This window comes from Sceloporus undulatus, unplaced genomic scaffold, assembly GCF_019175285.1.
Source record: "Sceloporus undulatus isolate JIND9_A2432 ecotype Alabama unplaced genomic scaffold, SceUnd_v1.1 scaffold_22, whole genome shotgun sequence".
NCBI classification, from domain to species: Eukaryota; Metazoa; Chordata; class Lepidosauria; order Squamata; family Phrynosomatidae; genus Sceloporus; species Sceloporus undulatus.
The window spans coordinates 687,586-703,257 of NW_024802944.1; the positions used below are offsets into that span (position 1 = coordinate 687,586).

The following is a 15,672-nucleotide window of genomic DNA, read 5'->3' on the forward strand; positions in this document are numbered from 1 at the left end:
TCCTCAAATTTGCAGATGACATCCAAATTCAATCCTAGCAGGATGTTCAAAATTCTCAACCATCTCAGCAGAATGGAGAAATTAACAAACTGAATTTCAAGAGTGATAAGTGTAAGGTCTTTAATTTAGCCAGAAAAAAAGAGATGCACAAATATAGGACAGGTGACACCAGGATTTACAGCAGTATATCTCAAGTTAAACATGAGTCAACTGTGTCATGTGGCAGCAAAGAAAAGACTACACTAACAGAAGTACAGATCAAAGGAAATAATAATACCACTCTTATTCAGCATGATTGAAACCTTACCTGGAATACTGATCTGGTTGTGGGATAATGATAAGCTGGAGTGTGTCCAAAGAAGGGCAACTAACATAGTAAGGGGTCTGGAAATCAAATCCCATGAGGAATGGGTGCAGGAAAAATGAGAAGCAATACACTATCTTCAAATAACTAAAGGATTATTACATGGCAGATGGAGTAAGTTTATTTTCTGCTGCTTCACAAAGTAGAACCTGAACCATTGTATTCAAATGTCAAAAAAGGATATTCCAACCCCTTAGAAGAGCTCCTTGACAGTGTAACATACAGTGGAATGGAAGTTTGTGGAAACTTCTTGGCTGAATGTTTTTAAATCTTAAGTATTTGGATTGCTATTTTTTTTTATTTTTTTTTTATTTTATTTTATTTATTTTTTTGGAGATTCCTTAACTTTGAGTTCCTGCTCTGGCAGAGGAGCTGGGCTAGGTAAACCTTAGGTTCCCTTACAATAAAATTGTTTTAAACCTGTTCTTGAATAATATTTTCAGATGTTTTATTGTAGATTGCTTTGGGGGCCATGAGGGAAGAAAAGGAATTAAGTGATAAACAACTATACATAAATCCTTGTATTAAGAAAAAAGCAAGGTGTAAAAGATCATGATGAAGCCCATAGTGGTGGTGATGATGATGATGATGATGATGATGATGATGATGATAGTAGCAGCAATAGCAGTAATGCTCATGGTGTAGCCTTGAAAGTGGCCTGAAATGGACTTTTCTCTTTTGTTACCCCCTGCAGTGGCGTCACTATGGCTGGTGTCACCTGGTGCAGTAACACATGGTGTCACCCTTCCTCATTGAACTTTACACCATACAGAATCCTTAGTAATGTTTTTTGTACTGATGTTTCTCATAAATCATAATTCCTGCATATCGATGACTGTCATGGTAACAGTTATGAAATAAACCACTAGCAAAATTAAAACTATACCTTTAAATTACAGTATCACACAGACAGCCTCAGTGCATTTTCATGTGATTGAAGTGAAAATTTGGTAAAAGGTGATGGTTTTAAAGAAAATTTAAATAGAATAAAATTTTACTTAAAATAAATAAATAAAATTAAAATGTAATTAAAAAACAAACCAAAACTATGGGACTTCTCCTTTCCCCTTCCACTGAGCATCACCTCACTCACACCATCTCATCAGCATTTTAAAGGGATGCAGGTGAATGCCACACCCCATTTCTATCAAAAAGCAGATGTTTGAGTAGCATAGTGTCACACACACGCTTAGGGTGTCACCTGGTGTGGTTTGAATCCCCCACACACCCTAGTGATGCCACTAACTTAGGCAACCATGGATAGCATTTTGGAAAGGCAATTCCGTTTAGTGAAGGACAAGGAAGAAGGCAAGACACCTGCATAAGACCAATACATTAATTTAGATTAGCTTTTTGTTGTTCTTATGAAGTCCGTATGCATAGTTATGAAGGCAAGGCACACTCCCACACACAGCATGACCCTAATATTTGGTTTTCAGAGGTGTACTGACTCTGAGCATGGAGGTTCCATCCACATTATCATGGCTGTCAGTGGGAAATAGATCTTACATGAGTCTCTGTTTTTTCAGTTTGGTTTGGTGGTTTTAAATCTTTTTAAGTGGCTATTTGGTAGTAAATTCTACCATGAAGTATATGGAAAAATAATTTTGCCTTGAATTTAGAGTAAATTAGTTGATTCTTAATTAATTTATGTTTTAGCTATGTTTGGGTTATTAGAAATGTGCATATATCTTCAGATAGCCACACCAATTATATTACTGCTAAGACAGATGTTAATAATTGTGTATTGCTGCAGTTCTTCATTTACCAAGAGAAACAAATGTCCCAATCAAATTAATACAGTTTACAACTTTGTCATCTCGCTTAGATTCTCAAATACTGGAAAAACATGCCAAATGAGCAAATTGGTTTTCAGTGTAATTGTTTACATGCCTGCTCAGGACAGAGTACGGTCTTTTACTTAGTAGTGCTTACTTTGAAAAACGCTGCATATGATTGGAGCCCCTTTATCCATTTGTTAGCATCTTACAGCAATAGAAACTTAATGTTCTGTTTATTTTCATGTACTCATATGGATCCCATGGTGCCATGTTTTCCACGTGAATCAGAAACATAAGACTCAAGACATTTCACAATAATTCTTGAACTGAGGAGAAGGAACTGTAGCAAATATGGTGGTAATTTATCTATTATAGGATAGCCTTTCACTCAAAAATAGAGTGAAACAGGGTGCAAATATGTATATAATTTGCACAATGAGCCAGCATAGTGTAGTGGTTTAAGTGTTGGACTATGACTCTGGGACCAGGGTTCAAATCCTAACTTGGCCATATTTTTTTTCCCTTCTCATCTGCATCAGCCTCTTGGTGACCGTGTCCAGAGAAAGATGACCAAAATGATGAAGGGTCTAGACACCATGTCTTATGAGGAGAAACTTAAGGAGCTGGACATGTTTTGGAGCTGGAGAAGAGAAGGTTAAGAGGTGATATGATAGCCCTATTTAAGTATTTGAAGAGTTGTCACATTGAGAATGGGGAAAGATTGTTTTCTGTTGCTCCAGAGAATAGGACATGGAACAATGAATGGAAGCTATAGGAAAAGAAATTCCACCTAAACATTAGGAGGAACTTCCTGACAGCAAGAGCTGTTTGACAGTGGAACACACTTTTTTGAAGTGTGATGGATTCTCCATCTTTGGAAGTTTTAAACAGAGGCTGGATGGCCATCTGTGGGGGTGCTTTGATTGGGTCTTCCTGCATGGCAGGGGGTTGGACTGGATGGTCCTTGTGGTCTCTTCCAATTCTATGATTCTATGTTTCTACACATAAATAAACACCATATTTGCTCTAATATACAAGTGCCCTCTCTCTTAATGCCCACTTCAGCAAGAAGGATCAGATGGCCCATACATTCCACTACTAGTCAGAGTAGTCAATATGTAGCTAGATAATTAAGCAATAGTCTTGTACAATCTATTGTACCAGACTGTATTGGTGCATGAGAGCAAGACAGCTGGCAAGATCCGCTTTGGACTATAAACCCAGTGTGCCATGATGTCAAAGTTCACTGCAAATTTCACAAAAGGAATTTTTCACTGCTTCACACAGGGAATTTTGGAAGCCCTGAACTGACTACAGAGTCCACAGCTGAAATCATTCTTTCACCATTTCCCTTTATACCTTCACCAGTCCAGTGACCTTATTACAAATCCTTTGCTTTGATAGAGATTTGGCTTCCTTTCCCCAATTCTTTTAGTCTATACAGGTTTTTGTCTTGTTTTGTTTTGAGATTTCATTATGTTTTGTTTTTTGCTTCTGTGCTTTTTCCTCCATTCTCAAGATGACAGCTATTTTATCACCCACAGCAAGAATGCTGAGCCTGTTGTGTAGGTAAAACATTTGGAGTGGGGGAAAAGAGCATGCGCAGAGCAGAAAAGAGTGCAGAAAAGCCGACAAGCCAGTTTCATAAAAAATGCCGATGTTCTGCTTAGGACACACAAGCACCTGCACCTCTGCCCCCGGCAGTGCTTCCTGAAGACATTCCTATTGTTTTCATTACTATTTGTGACTTGATCATTAATAAATTACTGTATTTCCCCTCATTGGCTCTAGCTACCAGGGGAACAGGCAGGTGCACCATGCTAACAATTAGCCCTTGGTAATGCATACTTGGCAATAAAAAGTTGTCCTCAAGCTGCATAGTCTACCAAGTGGATCGTGTTTCGCTACAAGTAATTAAAGATGGATTTTTGCAAGGTGAGGACCTCAGTGAACATATGGACAAAAAGTTAAGCAATGTGACTCCCCCCTTCCCATACTACAAAATTACAGCACTTTGATGCTACTTAAATTGCCATAGCTCCATCCTATAAAAGTCTTTGGTTTGTAGTTTTACAAATTATTTAGATTCATCATCTTAGTAGCTCACTAAACTACAAAACCCAAGATTCCATAGGAAAGAGCCATGGCAGTTAAGGTGGCATCAAAGTGCTATAAATTGCCCAAATGGCACGGAGGTCCAAATCTCTATCTATCTATCTATCTATCTATCTATCTATAGATAATTATTGTATTTATACCCCACTCTTCAGCCACAAAGGCTCACAGAATGGCTTACAATTATTATTATTTTTAAGACGGTTCCCTGCCCTCAGGCTTAAAATCTGAAAAGATATGACACAGAAGGAGAAAGGATTGGTGGTGAGGAAGCGGATCAGGTCCAGCAGTTCTTTTCTCTCTCTGAGGCCTGGACCAAGGCAGATGGACTGGTGGAAGAGCTCTGCTTCTTAATCTAGGCCTGATGGAGCTGGGCCTGCATCTCTCCCTCCATGGCCAGATGGCACCAGATGAACGCGATTGAGGGCTCTTCTTCTTAGTCCTGGCCAGGCCCAATGGAGCTAAATACTCTAAATAAATAAATAAATAAATAAATAAGCACTTGGAGGATTCTTACCAAAACCTGAGTCTGGTGTTTAGTCATCCACTCTAAGTAAACATACAAGGAGTGGAAGCACCCTAGTCTCAACCCGTCCATAATTATACCCATGACTACTCTTTCCATTTAGAAACAGAAGGGGCATTTTTTTCAATTTATGGTGACCCTAAGGTAAACTTGTCATGGGCTTTCTTTTTGCAAGATTTGTTCAAATAAGGTTTCCATTACCTTCCCTTGAAGCTGAGAGCATGTGAGTTTTCCAAGGTTACCCAGTGGGTTTCATGCCAAGCTGGGAATGTAGCTTTGCAAGTGCATTCATTGTCAGTTCAACTGTCCACTAAGTCAATGGGGACCACAAATGGATTATACCACCACAGCATAGTTGTAAGCGTGTAAACCATAAGGATGGGGGACCAGTTTAGCTTCTCTAGGAAGGTTCTGTTAAATTATGGTGATCCCATAAGAGTTTTCTTAGGAAAGAAAAGGAATACTCATTGCTGGTTTTGCCAGTTTCTTCTTCTGAAATACAGCCTAAAGAATCTGCTATTCGTTGATGGTCTCCCATCCAAATACTAAGCAGGGCTAACCCAACATAGCTTCCAAGATTAGATACGATGTGGTTTATTTAGGGTATTTAGAGCCCTGAGTAGTTAATTTTGACATGCAGGTGCTCATTGTGATCATCTCCATCATCACTCCCCCATGGGAAAGTCCTAAAATGTAGGCAGCACTATTGATCTGTATCATCAAACAAATTCTAACAATTTTCATCTCCACAAAGAGTCGATCTTTTATAGAGCTTATGGGACTTAACTGCCTCATAATCTTTGATAAGAAAAAAAAGTGATGGCACATGAAGCTGTAGGTCCACTCTCCACTATTCCACTGCTAAATGGATATCTTAGAACACATGACAAACATCTGGGATCTGCCAGATAATAATATTCAACACCTAACTGTGAAACCTACCTGGCCTTTTTAGGGTTTTTGGGGTATTTTAAATATTTTTATTCATATAAGCAAGGATGGAAATAATATTTGAAAATATTTGAAAAATTATTTTAAAAACATGTTTTTCCAGTGTCAAGAAACTGTGATGAGAAGAATCCTGAAATGGCAAGAATCTTTGCAGTTTGGGACTAATCCTGTGCAACATTCACACTTGGTTGTTTACAGAGAAAATAGCATTTTGTCATGCAGAATTATATTTCTACACATAAATATTATTTCCCATGCAGAAAAATATATTTTCTGCACAGAAAATACTGTAAGTGGGGACTTATTCTGTGTAAAATTCTTATATGGTGATTTGCCTAGAAAACAGCAGTTCTGCCAATTGGTCCTGAATTGTGAATGGGGTTTGAGCAGTGTGCAGCTTTTGAAACATTTCTGACAGTGAACAGAAAATTGTTAAAATTACTCATTTCTTCCTTTGAGAAGAAATTTGGTGAAGAATTACATACCTACATATAACAAATAATTACAATACAGTGGTACCTCGGGATACGAAATACCCAGGTTACGAAATTTCCGGGATACGAAAAAATCCCATTGGAAATAATTGTTCCGGGTTACGAATTTATTTCGGGTTACGAAAAAATTTTTTGGTGCTTTTCGGCGCTTTTTCGCACGAAACGCGGCTTTTCCCCATTAGCGCCTATGGCAATTCGGCTTACGAAGGCTTTTCGGGTTACGAAAGCGGCCGCGGAACGAATTAATTTCGTAACCCGAGGGAGCAGTGTACATAAAATTGACTATTTTTTCTGTAACACATCTAAGAATTTTGTTAATAATTCTTTTTTAATTTTTGTGCTGTAATACTTTATTTAATTAATTAATTTATATGTATCATTTCTTGATTAACTTATTTCTTTATCTCCACCTCCTGAAGGACGAATTGAAGCACCTAGTTTGGGCTCTACAGGCTAATGGTTACTCCAGTTCAGACATCAGAAGGGCTGTCAGAAAAACCCACAGGAGTGAAGATGAACAACCACCTAAAAGGAAGGTATTTTTATCATACATCAAAGGGGCCACAGACAGAATAGGGAAACTGGTGAAGAAGCACAACCTCCAAATGGTCTACAAACTGACCAAGAAAATCCAGCAAATGTTTCGCTCAGTGAAGGACAGGAGAGACTGTCACGGCCGCAAGAGTTTACTGCATACCGTGCAGCTGTGGACAAGTGTAAATAGGGACCACCAAATGCAGTGTTCAAATACAAATCAAGGAACATGAGAAACAGTGCAGACTGGGTCAGCCAGAAAAATCGGCAGTAGCAAAACATGTTATAAACCATCCTAGGCATAAAATGCTATTTGTAAACACTGAAATTCTGGATCATGCCAACAACTATCAGATCAAAATGCACAGGGAAGCCAATGAAATTCACAAACACCTAGATAACTTCAACAAGAAAGAAGAAACCCTTAAAGTAAACAAAGTTTGCTTACCAGTCCTGAAAGACACCAAAATCAAGACCCAGCAAATGCAAATGGAAACCACCCAGGGTCAGGGGTTTTCCCAGCAGACAATGGATCACTAATTAAATAGATACAAATCCTCATTGCAGAGGTCTTGTCATTCAACAACAGACCAACACAGAGATAAACATGCAAATCATTTCTCTCAACCAAGGGTCACACAGTATACAGTCAGCCCTTCTTATACACGGATTTTTTTATACACTGATTCAAGCATACACGGTTTGAAAATGTTCAAAAGAAGTACTGTATAAATTTTGAATATCAAACCTTGATTTTCCATTTTTTAAAAGGGACACCATTTTGCTGTGTCATTATATTTAATGGGACTTGAGCATACATGGATTTTGTTATACACGGGGGATCTTAGAACCAAACCTCAGCGTATAACAAGGGTCCACTGTATATACTTTACTCACTTCCATGCCAGCATTCTCTGAAGATGTGGCTACAGAGGCTGACGAAACATCAGTAATAAACTCATCCAGAACATGGCCACATAGACCAAAAAAACCACAAAAATCTAAGTACATATTTTCTCTGGCATTTTATACATTTCTAGTCTGCTGGTATTTTAAAACTTCTTACATCCTTACCACTGCATTATGTCAGCTATTATCAATATTAAAGAATCCACTGAAGGTAAGGTGATGGGACACAGTAGTACCAATGCCACCATTTTTTTTAAAAAAATGCTCAAATTAAGCTAGAGCATGATGGAGATACTTTTTTTAGATCACAACTCCTGGAGTCGCCCAGCCAGTATGACCACTGGTATGCTGCATGAAGAAGTTTGGAAGCGGATCCCCAAAAGTTACTTTTCTAAGCTCTGGGGCATAACTGTGGAAGAATAAGTAAACTACAAACTCCTATTGCCCTTACTTTCAAAAGATTGTAAGAAAAGATTCAACACTCACAGCAAGCTTATGGATGAGGTCATGCAGATGCAGGATCAAAGGTGGTACAGGGCTGCTGCAGAGCACAGTAGGAGCCAGCAGAAGTTGAGCACTGGAGATTAATTTCTTGGCTGGCTAGAGCCAAGGTTTAATAGCAGCCTGGGAGAGAACAGTGATTGAGTTCACTGCAACTGGAACCTACAGTTCAGGTCAGACAAAAGCTGGGGGGGGGGGGAGGTTTTCTGTGTCTCTCTTGCAAAACCTGAACCTAATGGCTTAACAATGTGGTGCAGCCACAAGAATCATTATGGGAGCGACTACTAGTGAGGCTCTTGCCGCTGAGCTGGGGCAGAGGGTAGAAGCAAGAGAACACACCTTATGTTCTTGGCAGTTACCATTTAACTAAAAATAAATATGCAAGACCAGAAGAAAGCACAGAGTCAAGAGAGAAAGAAAGAAGAAAATATGTATACTTTTATAGGGTAGCAAACAACAACAAAAATGTTGTAATGTACCTAGTAGGGCAATAGAGCAGGGCATTTTTTTAAGGAAAGAAAGCTATAGAAGAAGGTTCTACTCTCTCTCTCTCTCTCTCTCTCTCTCTCTGAGACACTGCAAGATCATCTTTTACTCTCAATACACTGCACAGCTATAGTAGTCTATTCAAAGGATTTGCAACTCAGTTGGAACTCAGTGAGGTACTTTAAATGTTCTGCTAGACAGTTACTGTGTTGCAGTTCAAAAGAGTACACAAGAACAGCCATGCAAAGAATACGAAATACCTCACCAAACTACAAATCCCAGAATTCTGTAGTCTGGAGCCATGTTAAAAAAAGCGGTATCAAACTGCTGTAAGTGTGTAGTGAAGAAGGCACACACTAAGCACATGAAACCCTGGAAAAGAGGGGGGAAATGATATGACTTCTAGTAGAGGTGGGGAAAGAGTAGAATAATGTCTAGAATGAAAAGCATTGCAACACATTTATTCAAAATAGAGTTTACATTGAAAAGGGATACCATTATATGGATGTCCTCTGTTTTCATAGGCCCTATTATATTGGGGGTAAGTCAGCTAGAAGAATGAATGGGATAGAATGGAATGTGGTGGCTTAGTGGTTAAGACACCAATTCTGATGATTGGAAGATCAGAAGGTTGGAAGTTTGAGGCCTGGGTGCTATATGATAGGATGAGCTCCCATCACTAGTCCCAGCTTCTGCCAACCTAGCAGTTTGAAAGCATGCAAAATCCAAGAAGATAAATAGGTATCACTTCTCAGTAGGAAGGTAACAGTGTTCAGTGCTGCAGTCATGCTGGCCACATGACCACCAAAGCAGTCCTTGGACAATGCTAGCTCTTCGGCTTAGAAACAGAGATGAGCACTGCCCTTATAGTCGGTTATGACTAGACATTCATGTCAAGGGACTACCTTTACCTTTAAGCTAGAAGTGGAAAGCCAATGAAAGCAAGATTATGAATGCTGGAAAAATCCACATAGCATAAGATCCACATAGCTTCAGACCAGCACTTTGGGCCAGATGGAGGACAGATTTGGGGCCTAGTGTCTGCATGATGCATGCCCTGGGTCCACCCCCAGGGTGCCATGTTGCCATGCACCACTCCACATGGCACGTGGCATTACAGCACTCCTCCAGCACTGCCAAAGGAGCTCCATAACGCCGCAGCGCCATGACTATTGCTCCCTTTCTGGGGTGCAAAAAGGAGTTGCTTTTTGCGGCTCCTTTTTGCACCCTGGAAAGGCCAGATCGAGGCCCTGGTGTGTGGTTGCCACAGCCCTTGTCTGGCTGGAAAAGGGGTGTCTGGAGGCCGCACCATTGGGGCCTTTTGCATAGCCCCTTAGCCCCATTTTGAGTCTGGTTCCAAATACAGTAGTTGCAAATAAGCCACACTGAAATAAATGGGAGCAATTTATGACAAAATGTTCGTATTGACTTCAAAGGTACTTAAGTGCAGCTTTTCTATGGGTGTACACTATATGGACAAGTTAATAGGTGGACAAGATGGAAGATTATCACACTCCCTGATGGGATAAAGTCAAATTTACATTTAAAACAGGTATTATCGCACTCAACTAGAGCCAGGTGAATACAACCTGTCTGCAGCTTAGACCCCATCCATGCTTATCCAGAGGCTTTTCAAAAATGGTAAGCTCCAATTTTTCAAAAGCCTCCAGATAAGCACGGCTGAGGTCTGGGCTGCAGACGGGTTGCACTCGCCCAGCCCAGGCTGAGTGCAATAACACCTACTTTTAAATTTAAATTCAAGTGTATCCCTTCAGGGATAAGTCAGTTTAAATGGAGTGCAATAATCTCCTTAGTCTCTTCCCCACAAGCTTGCTCACTACTTCACACCTAGGATAACAGGCTGGAATCCTGTTAGTGGCATACATGTGTCTTTCTTTGAACAGAGTGCAAGAAGCTATTTTCTAGCCCCTTGCACCATGCTCAAAACCTCCCTTCCAATTTACCAAACCCTGTGAAACCACTGCTCCAGAGAGAGAGGGAGAGGGGGCTACCTACATCCTCATGCAGTTTGTGTGTGAGAGAGGCAAAGGAACAACAATGTTGTTTTTCTTCAGAATCTATCTGTACCAAACTGCAGGGGAGACAAAGAAATAACCCCTGCTGTCCAGTCACCACCTTCTCTCCCCACTCCTCCTCCTTCCCAGCCAATTAATGGCAGCAGCTCCACAAGGTTTGGTTGCTGTGACAGGGAGGAAAAGCATGGAGCTATGAGCCTGGAACAGCTGTGCTCCTTGCATCCCATGCAGGATCTCAAGCACTGTTTTCTGCAGACTGTAAATGCATGTAACATGTCTATCAAACAGTAATTAAGAACAGCAACTATTAGGTGAAAATCCAGGTCGTTAGATTAGCCATCTAGGAAAGAGGAACAAATAGCACATGCAAATGAAGTATACAAAGAAGTTAAGGCTAGTGGGAGGAGGCAAAAAGAGGAGATAGAAGGGAAGAATTTGAAAACTTCAAAATGAAAGCCAGCATTCCAACCAATTATAGAATAGATTACTAGTAGCGACAAATGATGTTATGGTCTGTTCACAGTTATCTCCAATGAGGCTATCATATCAAGAAAGAAAAGAAAAGAAGTAAGAACCTAAGGATGAGTCCAATATTCTGTTCTCATAGTGGGTGGCCCGTGCCTGGAGAAGCCAACAATCAGGAAACAGCAGCATAATACCAGAGGTGGGTTACCTCTTCCTAACTTCACAAGAAAGAAATTGGAATTAGGAAAAAGGAAAATTAAGAATTAGTTCCCCTCATACAGACTAGTCTCCTGTGTACAAGCTGAATAGCTGGCTATCCATTCTCCAAAACTGCTTATGGCTTTTGTTCCCAAAAGTGCATTTCCAAAGACTGGCAGACTTTTGTTTTGAGTGGCCATTGACATTGTGCTTTTTCCTTTCCATTTCTCCCTGGGGGGAAAATGACTTTTAAAAATGGCATATTGGGATGTAACTCAATGGCAGAGGGAGCAGCAACCTATATTTCTTTAGGATGCCAAGATTCTGATGCCAAAGTGCCTCCTAGGACTGGACTACCACTCGCACTGTAATTAAATTGAATCTACTCCTTGGCTAGGCTTTGTCCCTGAACAATACTACCATTTGAGAAATGCATTCTCAGGACACTCATATATCACCCAGGCAAACTCTGTGTCCATGATGTATTGGTGTAATGCATCATCAGAGTGCACTCTCACTCTAAAGATGTATGGGCATTGTAGATCATGGAGTTGAGACGGAGTCGTGATCTACTACTCAGAAGATGGCACCAATCTTGACTAGGCTGGGCCAGGCCTTAAAAAAGGAAGGTTGGCATCTAAAACAACAGTACTGACATAAAAGGAGCTTAAGAGTGCAATATGTATGTATGTTATGAATGTAAGTATGTATATTTTTATGTGTGAATATATGTCAATGCCAGCCAGTGGCTCAGACATCAATAGGATGATGATTTCCCTCCAGGGTTTAGTTTGAATTTTAAGAGATCTGCTCAAGGTGCTGAACTTATTTGAAGGTTGGAGTTCAGCATCTTGGACATTTCTCTTACTGTTCAGACTAAGAATAGATTCACTGCCATGTGGCATGGGAGCCACGAGCTGGCCACCATTGCACATATATATTTTGAACCACATATCTACACATGTAGAAACATATCTTACAACAGCGTATTCTGGTCACCTTTCAGTGCCATAGTACCAAAAACTTGCAATCTAACTCATGTTATGAGTATCAGATGAGAGCTTCTACAGGAAGAAGGAAAACAGAAATCTTTCCTTAAAAGCCTGCTACAATAGGCTTTCCCTCTTCATTAGATATCTATTAGCTATTCCATCAGGCTGCAGAATCTTGCGATATTATAAATTTATTTTTTCTTTTACCTCCCTATCCCATTTTCTTTTTGTGTTATGTCATTTTAGATTATAAACATGCACCTGTATCCTAGATCAGCTGTTTAGCTATGTAACTATCTTAATTATGTGACTAGGCAACATCTCAATCCTGCTTTACCAAGCAGCAGCTACTGCAAGCAACAGAGACCTGTTCTTCTGTTGACTGAGATTAAACCGACTGACTTTTCCACACCTCTCCCATGAACAATCTTTGTTATGACTATTGGAAGCAGGATCCCTCCCAAAATTCCTCCTCATACTGAATTTCCCTCATGAGACTGACAGAAGATACCATCACCCACAGTGACTGCTGTCTGGCAAATCAGAACTGAAGGACTTTAACAATCCCTGCATTTTCCCTACACTATTGAAAAGACAGGGATCATTAATACGAATCAGTTATGAATGTGTAACTCAACATTACATATTCATAACTGTGATTGTGAATTCCAGCCTTGGTGTCATTAAGTAAATAAACCCTGTCAAAAACATCAACTATCATGAGAATTTTTACATTTTGTAACTTTTTAATGAAAATTTCGGGGGGGGGGCATTGTATTTGGCTCAAGCACATTTTTTTGTATTGAAAACATTGGGATTTGGGACAAAAAATGGGATTTTGAGCAAAAACAAATTCTGAAATGTGAAATGCATGGAGTTAGATCTAATTGAGATTATTGGGTGCTGGAGCAGTTCCCAAAATAGTGGGGGGGGCACATCTTTCTGCATATGTGTGGCCTTTTCTAAGAAGTGTGGTATAAAATATAAAGAAAAAGAGGTTATGCTCAGCCCTGCAATTTCCATGAGACTTTGAATAGCCTGATCCCATAACTCTAACATTTCACAGATGATAACCAGGACATGTGTGACCAAGCAACAACAGAGTATCATTAAGATAATAAACATTATTACTGAGAGAGTTCACACAGGCTAGAAGAGGCTGCAGCAGTCCACTTTTCCCTATGCCTAATGGGAAGGGCAGGATCCCACTCCTTCCTCACCCCTCCTCTCTACTGAGTTAATTGACTGCAAACTACTTTTGTACTTTGAACTTAGGCCCTGTACAGACTGGCCTAAAAGGCCAGCCTGAGGATGGAGTTGGGGCGTCGCATTCAGATGATACATGCCCTGACTCCACCTGAGTGTGCCAGGACATGGTGTGCAGTGTCATGACGCTCCTCCTGCACTGTGTCCATATGACACAGCACTGAAGGAGTGCCATATAGCCATGCTGCAGCAGCTATGACGCCCTTTCGAGGGTGCAAAATGGAGCTGCTTTTTGTGGGGCCTTTTTGCACTCTCGAAAGGCCGGATTGGGGCTGCAGTGTGAGGTTGCCATGGCTCCGATCCGGCTAGGAAAGGTGTGGTGGCCCACCGCCCCTTCGGGGCAATCTGTCAAGCCCCTTAGTTTGCAGAAAATGAAGTACGCTGAGTACAAAGGGGGGAAAGGGGGAGAGGGTAGAAGAAACTGGGTCATTTTTAAAGCAGCTGAAAAAGTAGGATAACAGAGGGTTAGTTGGGACTCTCTTTGCTACACTGGGTCATATAGTTTTAATAGATATTTTAATTGTAATATATTTAATCCTGTTTTAAGGGGGGGAATTTGGGACACAATGTTGTAAATGTGGATTTTAATGTGTTGTGAGCTGCTTTGATTGTCTCGTCACAGAAAAGCAGGATACAAATAAAAGTTTTATTTATTTATTTATTTATTTATTTATGTGATCCTGTGTATTTTTACTGAGGGCCCATTCACACTGCATCTTAACCTGGGCTACAATCTGATTTAAATGAGGGTCCTTCATACTTGCGCCAGGGTTTTCCTACCCGATTCGGGGTGGAGCGGTGTAAATCCCTCATAACGCAGGGCTTTTTGCCATGGATTTTCTTGCGGTTCTTTTCAAAAGAACCAGTTTTTTGCCAATGGGAACTTGAAAATCATTCCCATCTGATTCTTTCCTTCCTCCTCCTCCCCCTTAGCCACCCCTGTTCTTGCCTCCCTCCAGCCACCTCTGTTCGCCACCCCCAATCTTGCCTGCGTTCGTCCCCTTCGCCCTTCTCCTCCTCCTCTTCCTCTCCCTCCCTCCTCTGTCACCCTGATCTTACCTGTGTTCGCCTCCTCTGTCCTTCTCCTTCCTCCTCTTCTTCCCTTCTCTGTCACCCTGATCTTACCTGCATTCACCCCCTCCACCCCTCTCCTTCTTCCTCTCCCTCCCTCCTCTGTCACCACGATCTTGCCTGCGTTCACCCCCTCTGTCCTTCTCCTTCCTCCTCTTCCTCTCCCTCAGCCACCTCCACTCTTCCTCTCCTCTCTCCTCCCCCCTTCTGACAGGATCGTGGCATTTTACCCCATTGCCAAATGTGAACAAAATCCTGGTGTAAAATGTCACGATCATGGCAAATCAATGCCATGGATAGAATCGATCCGGGCAATAAATGCCACGGAGAGATTTGATCGTGGCATTCCAGGGAAATTACCCGGTTCCTACACCAGGTTACTTCTCCAGTGAAAATGGGGCCTGAGTTGCTCAAGTAACACACAAAATGTGAATGAGAACAGAAATATCACAAGATTCAGAAAGTGACTGGAGGGAGGGGAGAGAGAAGCAAGAGATGCCTTTTTCTTCAACACTGAACTGCAAGCCACTGAAGGTTCTGGAGCAATTTCCCCAAGTGAACCACTGATTATCCAGTCCTAGCAGAGAGTGATAATATCATTCTTTAAATTGATCCTAAACCAGTTGAATTAATTCCAGAAATTTTATATATACTGAGTTTAAGATTAGACTGTTTGACTACTGTGCTTTCTAAAAATCATTGGCATAACCTCACCTTAGCAGAAGAACAAGTAGAATTTCTCTGTATTGTTTTCCAATAAACATCTAATCTTTCAAAAATGATTAAAATCAAAGAAGAATTTCTATGCTTTAGGAACTTTTGCTTTCCTTGCAAGATAAGTTGCAATTTAAAGGAAAAGTTCCTATAGCACAGAAATTCTTCTTTGATATCCTTTTTTCATTTTCTCTTTTTTTTTTACCACCACCATCATCATTAATTCCACATAGAAAAATATGTTTTTCTTATATGAGGCTTCCTCCTCC

At 40.6% G+C, this 15,672-nt stretch overlaps 1 long non-coding RNA gene across 1 annotated transcript in view; it reads left to right on the plus strand.

Moving 5' to 3' along the window:
• LOC121917514 overlaps positions 1-13,018 on the plus strand; it is a 28,470-nt gene extending 15,452 nt beyond the window's left edge. The window contains exons 2-5 of the long non-coding RNA XR_006101050.1: positions 2,685-2,807; positions 6,651-6,767; positions 11,221-11,361; positions 12,667-13,018. This is a non-coding gene — a long non-coding RNA (uncharacterized LOC121917514). The remainder of the gene's footprint in view (positions 1-2,684; positions 2,808-6,650; positions 6,768-11,220; positions 11,362-12,666) is intronic.
• The last annotated feature ends 2,654 nt before the right edge of the window (positions 13,019-15,672 follow it).